General features: G+C 53.1%; 1 long non-coding RNA gene across 3 annotated transcripts; it reads left to right on the forward strand.

Moving 5' to 3' along the window:
• Positions 1-289: 289 nt before the first annotated feature.
• LOC111725037 lies at positions 290-3,581 on the forward strand. 3 transcript variants are annotated; one of them, XR_002773205.1, is made up of 3 exons: positions 290-1,823; positions 2,246-2,704; positions 2,975-3,581. It is a non-coding gene; the product is annotated as an uncharacterized LOC111725037 (long non-coding RNA). The 3 variants fall into 3 exon arrangements; XR_002773203.1 differs by having other exon boundaries at positions 293-1,823; positions 2,436-2,704; XR_002773204.1 differs by having other exon boundaries at positions 298-1,823; positions 2,436-2,585.
• Positions 3,582-7,047: the final 3,466 nt, after the last annotated feature.

Raw genomic sequence — 7,047 nt, forward strand, 5'->3', positions numbered from 1 at the left:
GCCGGAGGTCTGTGCGGCCGCCCCGCGTCCGTCAATCTCGGCCCCGCACTGCCGCCCCGCCCCGGCCCGGCCCGCCAATCCGCGCCGCCCTCCGCCGCGGCTGCGCCCCTCCCTCCTCCGGTTGGCGGCTAGCGCACGTCCGTCGTGCCCGGCCCGCCACTCGCAGGAGCCGGAGGGCCCGCCCCGCGCCGCCTCCCTCCCGCTCGGCGTAACTCGAGTTCCGCGCCCCCGCCTCTCCCCGCCCCCGCCCCCCTTCCCTGCGCCCAGTAGAAATGGGCGACGGCTGCTGGTTGTTGCAAAGGGATCGGCCTTTGACCTCTCCATCTGAATTATCGTGATCGGGCTCAACTTATCCCCGAGTTGCGTCTAATCGCCCCGCAGAGGAGACCCGGGTGTTTCCGCTCAGCCAATCGCGTCTGCCGGGCCGCGTCCGAGCCCGCTGCCGACGCCGGGCGAGCCGCGAACCGCGTTGGAGGCCGGAGCGGGAAGCGCGGTGCGGAGCGGGTCGGACCGGCCGGGACGGCGCCCTGAGCCCGCAGGAGCGTGCGGCGGCTGCGTGGGGCCGGGGGCGCTCGCCGCGGTGACATTTCCTTTCCTGAGAGCGGCAGGAGGGGTCTGCGGGTGGGCGGACCTCCCGTGTTTGGTTACAGAGAATAGATGAAAGAGTGGCGAGTTCCCGCGGTGTGGTTCCGCCACGGTTTGTTTGGGGCAGTGGCTTTTCTGTCAATTTCCACAGTATCGGTAGGTTCATCCTGTGGCAGGTCAGTTTCTACTTTTGTGATTAGATGGGCCCAAAAATGAGGGGAAAAAATCGTCTGCGGGGAAGGAGGCTGCCGAGTGGAGACACAGGAAGGCAGCTGTGAGGTTGATGACAGGTTTCAATTTGTTATCAGTAGGAGTGAAGTGGTATCTAATCTCAAGAATGGCCTCGAGGCTGGTAGTCACTTCCTCCAGCCCTCCGACAGCCTTTCCCTAAACTGCTCGGGGCTGCCATTTTAAATCCACTAAACTTCCAATCGCAGTTTGCAACTCTCCCCTCTCCATTACTCAGAATCTCTGGCTGGGAATTTCCTACTAGCCACAGATTAGTTAGTATTCCATACGTTTCAGTGTGCTAATCAATGCGTCAGGAGAACTGGGGGCGCAAACCTTAGGTCTCCACAGCTTACTCTTAGACACGCTGTGAACCGCTCAAACCACTAGGATCCTAATGAAGGTGCCCGTCTGCTGTCGCTGTGACTTTTCATTACTCAGCTGCGTGCTACGATGAGTGGGAAGCACCCTCCACTACCCACGATAGAGTCCCAGACTCGTGTATTCCTAATAGCGTCTAATGACTTGGGGCGGGGGGAGGTAACCTGACATTTTAGATTATGCTGTGGACTAAATAGTATTAGAACAAAAAACTACTCTTTTGCAATCACTACATATAATTAATAAAATAGTTCATTAAATATTAGCAGACACCTTTTAAAAGTAATCAAACATAACACCGATTTCCAAAATATTTGCCTAACAAAGACTAACAATAAAATGACTTTTTCTCTTAACCCAAGATTTAAATTCGACCCCTATGATAGAAGCATTTCACCTTATTGACCATTCTTCAAAATATATAACCAATAGCTACTGATCAATAAATTCAGTTTGGCTTGGGTCTTTCCACTCGTGACACGAGGATTTCTCCCCCCGCCCCGCCCCATATCCTGTTCCTGAGCCCGCGGCGCGCCCGCGTTTCCTGGCACTAGAGGGCGGCCTGGAGTTGCTGCAAGGCTGGCGTCGGGAAACCCAACTGTTCAGCTGGAAACTTCACCGCCCCGAAGGTGCGTTATTGTTCCTCTGCTGTAAAATTTGACAAGCTCGAGATTTATGCGCCTAACAGTCCACGTTTTATTTATTGCTGCATGAGTGTTCAGCCACTAGAGGAAAATGCTAATTTTCACAATTAATAAGCCGCAAGGGGGTTCCTATTTTGGAGACATTGGGTCACTCTAGCAGGGTGGGAAACCGGATTGGAGCGAGTGTAGTCACCAGTCGCTTCCAGAGCCGCCACCCTGGAGCTCCCCAAGAGTCCAGGAGGATTTTAGGCTCCACGGAGAGGAATCTGGGGAGGAAGCTGGAGCGCAAACATAAAATCTATGACGAAAGTTTTACATTTTAATCAGAAAAAATTACGAAGCTGACAATTTGTGTAACTCATAAGACACCCCGTTTCTCGCCTCTTGTGCTCCCTCCTGGGACTTAGATTCCAGGAAGGAAAGATGAGCCCGAACAGAAGGAAAGGGGACTCCGCAGGACACGCCGCGGCCTGGACGCACGAGCGGACCGTTAGGACAGGCCAGACGCGTGGATGGCTCCACACACCAGGAGGTCCATTTCCTGGACCCCTGCGTGATGTCTTAACCGTTCCCGGGTTCGTATCTCTCCATTTCCAGGAAGCTAACCCGAGCACCTCTCAGGGCTGACGCTTCGGGGCTGAGACCTGGTCTGCGATTCGTGCAGCGCTCTCTGGAGCGCGGGCTCCCCCTCTGCTCCCCGGTTCGTAGCCATCGCGGGTCCGACAGCTCAGCGGCCAGCAGCCTGCGGTTTGTACTTACATCATGCTTAACCCTTCCGCTCCTGGACGCGGCCGGGTGGGATCAGCGGTCCCCCAAGCTCCGGAGCACGCAGGACCTGGGTGGACAGAATAGCGCCGGAGCCTGGGGTGAGCGCGGCGCCGCCGCGGGATGGGGAGGGGGCCGGGCAGGAGGGGCTCTTCGCCGCAAGCTCCCTGCGGCCCAAAGCGGCAGGTGCAAAAAGCACTTGGGAGCCGCTTGCCAGCGAGGAGGTGATGAGCTTCCTGTCCATTTATCTCAGGAAACCAGCGCAGTCTTCCCTTGGAAACGAAATTAACCTCTCATTAGCCAGCTACTCACTCCCAAGAAGGCCTTAAAAGCTTTACCGGCTCGCTAATGTATTTAGACTTTTCTTCCAGGCAAACGCAGCCGCCGGTGTGACCTCCATCAGCCCCTAGGGTCCTCTGGGCTCCCCCGCGGGCCAACAGCCCACCTTTCTCCAGCCTGAAATCAAGGAAAGTTCAGCCAACCCAGGGCCCCAGTTTGCAGTACGGGGCAGACCCGACACCCGCGAACGGATTCACGCAGAAAAGCCACCAGAACAAGTCCCCAGTAATTCAGCGGATGCCCTTCATGGCAAAACCCCCGCTCCCCTGCTGTTTTCAAGGGTCGGAGGAGGGCCCTGGGAAGGAAGGCCAATGGCCAGCTGGCCCTGGGTCCTGGGCGCTGACTGACTTGGGGGTGCCAGCCCTGTCCTCAGGGGCATGGAGGTAGCGTCAGTTGGGACCCTGCGGCTTCCAGGCGTGGGGATGGAATGTGGCTCTGAGCTTCGAGGGACCAAAGGGGCTTTTTGGAGCGTTGGGGCTTTCTCACCCCAGCCCCCCCGCCGCCCGAGGCTGGCAGATTTATGCCACACAGGTGGACGGAGACCAAAACAAAACAGTTCCAGCAGTGCCTGCCGCTCGCCCCCCCACGTCCCCCTGGCCCACCGCAAACTTCAGCAAAATAAACAACTCACCACAGGCATTCCCTTGTCTGCAGCGCGACGCTCGCCAGCTGGGAAAATATGCCGGGAGCCACGCGGCCGGCGCTGGGGCAAGGCGGCGCGGCCCGCCCTCCCCAGGCAGGGGCAGCTCCGCGCCGAGGCTCTGCCGGGGGCTGCCCTGGGCTCTGCGACTCTGCGACCGGTCCCCGCTAGTGCCGCGCCCTTCCAGCTAGCTGACGTCTCCAAACACCTGAGAGAGGGGCTGGGGGCCAAATTTTTCCCCTCAACTTATCCGAGCTGCTTTCTTCCAAGCTGCCTGAGGGAGGCCCAAACAGAGGGACCCCAGCAGCCTCTGCTTGGCAACATTGCCCGGAACCGCTGCGGGCACTGTCCTGTTATCCAGGCGCGGTGGCAGTGGGGGGCTGCAGGGACCCCAGCTTTCTCCCTCCTCCCCGCCCGCCCTCACGCCTGCTCTTGCACAAAGACTCCTTTCACGCAGCTGGTGCCACCCTCCGCGCCGCACCCGCCACCAGCCGATTCTGGGTGGGTGACTGTGCGGGTCGTCGTGGACACCCCCATCCCCCCGCGGCGGCTGCAGGTGCGCTCCCCGCCCCCCCCCCGCCGCGCGCCTAGCAGTCTGGGGGAGAGGGCGCCCTACGGCTCCGTAAATGACAATTGAGGATACTCCCAGGGAGGTGGCAGGATGGGGGGTCCTCTGGACCTTCGCCTAAACAAGGAATCCAGAGACCTTCCAGGACTGCCCAAGGTGCCAATGTGACTTTAGGGCTGACAAAGCCAAAGATAAAGATTTGGGAATAAGGAGGAAGGGAGAGCTGAAATGCGCCCAGACCCTGGGAGGAGACGCGTGATCTCCCGGTAACGAGCGTGGGAGATGCATTCGGTGACGACGGTGGCTTCAGTCAGCTTGGAGGGCGACACGAAAGCGATTAATTTCTCCCAAATTGAAAACCGTCATGGTAGACAACTCCGCGGCAGCTACTCGGCGCTCCCAAGGCCAGAAAGGGGCGGGCTGCCTGCTTCTCCAGTGTCTTCACCCCGGAGCCCCCTTCTTGCCTCCTTACGCGAAAAGCCGCTCCAGCTTTTTAAAAGTCAGCCCTGTCCACTCCTTGGCCTTCTCACCTCGCCAACCTTGGCACAGTCCCACGTCCCAGAGGCGCCCCGGCCGTGCGTGGCGGGCGGGACCCCCGGACCGCCTACTCAGGACTGCCGGACCTGGCTTTTCGCTCGGATTCAACGACTTTGGGTCTTGGAGTCGTCATCAAGAGTGTCTAAGTGGCCATAGCTTCTTCCCCTCTGGAGTTCTGTAATAACAGGCACCTCCTCGCATCACCCACGGTCTCCTTAAGTGCTTTCCGGCCCAGTTTTATATTCTCCAAGAGCCAATCGAATTGAAAAAAAAATTTAGAATATTTCAAGGTAAATGTAAGATACATTGAAACATACTCTTTTTGCATCTATGAATTAAAAACAAAAAACCCTGGCAATACTCAGCCTGTCAGTCCACAGAGACGGGGAGTTTTAACGTCCTCACCGACTTGGACTCTGACAAGCCACTTGCTGCAGTCAGCTAAGCCAAGCTTTGATTTGGGAACTACAGACTAGTCTCTAGTGTTTTTCTTTTACCTTCTGCCAGCACAAAGACAAGCACAAAGCAGCATAAAGATGAACAAGAGTTCCGAGAGCTCTCCGGGTGTTTGCGAATGCAGGAATGCAGCCCGGCCTTCCCCACGCCCCGCCAAGCGCCTTTCACAAGAATGTCAGGCCCAGGCCTCCGGGACTCTCTCCTTTCCTCCCACCTTTCCCCATAAATATTGCTCAGTGGAACCTGGGCTAACTTGTCAATCATTCATCAAATCACACATTTAATTTTCCTTACTCTCATAATACTTTTTCTGATTTTCAATTCACTACCCATTTTGGAATCTTGAACCCCTTTTTTCTCCCTTTGGGCAAACTTACCTGTTCTCTGTGGAACCCTCTCTGAAACATGAGCAAAAAAGGGTGAAATTTCATAACGAAGCACCAACTTTCACACTACAAATCTCTTGCTTCTTCAGTTTCCACAACAGAATTTCAGAATTGGCTAGATTTCATAGTAAAGCATAATTTCAAAAGTTGTCTTTTAAAGAGAATTCTTCAATTTCTTTGGAAAAATTTTCTGTAACAACAGCAGTGGAAAAATGTCAACTTGGCTAATTCTGTTGCTTTCATTTTTTTTTAGAGGTATATTTTAATTGACACACAAAATTATGTACATTTATGGTGTAAAATAGGATATTTTGAAATATGTATACATGTTAGAATTGCTAAGTTGATCTAATTAACACATGCATTAACTCACATATCTTTTTTTTGTCTGGTGAGAACAATTAACGTCTACACTTTTGGTGATTTCTAAGAATATAATATGTTGTTGTTACTATAGCCAACAAGTTGTACAATAGTGTTTCTTGCAGTTGTATCAATCTTAACACACTCTGACTGCCCCAGCTGAATATGCCAGAACATTTCTATCTCTGATAGTTCCTAGGATATTTCAATTAATAAAGTGACACCCAATGTTTCCTCTCAATTTTCTTTTTTTTTTTGGCTGGGGGCCAGGTTTGAACCTACCACCTTCAGCATATGGGGCGGGTGCCCTACTCCTTTGAGCCACAGGGGCCACCCTCCTCTCAATTTTTATCTTGTTTAGTGCTGTCTAACTTTCCCCCCTTATCTTGATCCTCAAAATAAACCAAAGATGGGAATAGAAAAAGGACAAGAACTCACTTTTTAGTAAAATAGATTGCACTTTTTCTACTGGTTGTAAAGAAAACTTCTGCTTATAGGACATGTGAATGTGCCATCTTTTGAAGGTCCACTTGCACTTGAGCTTTTAACCTGTTCAGCTTCCAGCTCTCCAGCTGTCCAGGTCACGGCTTACTTACTTTCTTTTTCTTTGAGACAGAGTCTCACTTTGTTGCAGCTCACAGCAACCTCGAGCTGGTGGGCTCAAACAATCTTTTTGCCTCAGCCTCTGAAGTAGCTGGGACTACAGGTGCTCACCACAACGCCTGGGTATTTTTAGAGACGGGGTCTCACTCTTCCTCAGGCTGGTCTCAACTCTTGAGCTCAGGCAATTCACCCACCTTGGCCTCCCAGGGTGTTAGGGTTACAGGTGTGAGCCCCCCACCCCATAGCTTTCTTACTTTTGATGTTTCTAAGGTTTTCCTTTTGCCAATTGTGGGTGTCATCTCAATTACCTGGGCAATACAGATTCATCTTCTAGTCTTTCTTCTTTCACCTTTCGTGGATGTTTTGTTAGAATTCTTCTCTAGTCTCAGATTGATGCCTAATAATAATCACTTTCATTACTCATGATATGTGGTAAGAATAATAATAATTGTTATTTTTTGGTTTGAGAAAGACTTTATTTTCTCTTCATTTATGAAGCTTAGTTTAGAAGGATATAAAATTCACGGCTGTTGTTTTTTGCCTTAAGAAGAT

Source organism: Otolemur garnettii, unplaced genomic scaffold, assembly GCF_000181295.1.
Source record: "Otolemur garnettii isolate 467f Iridium unplaced genomic scaffold, OtoGar3 scaffold00030, whole genome shotgun sequence".
In the NCBI taxonomy this organism is placed as follows: domain Eukaryota; kingdom Metazoa; phylum Chordata; class Mammalia; order Primates; family Galagidae; genus Otolemur; species Otolemur garnettii.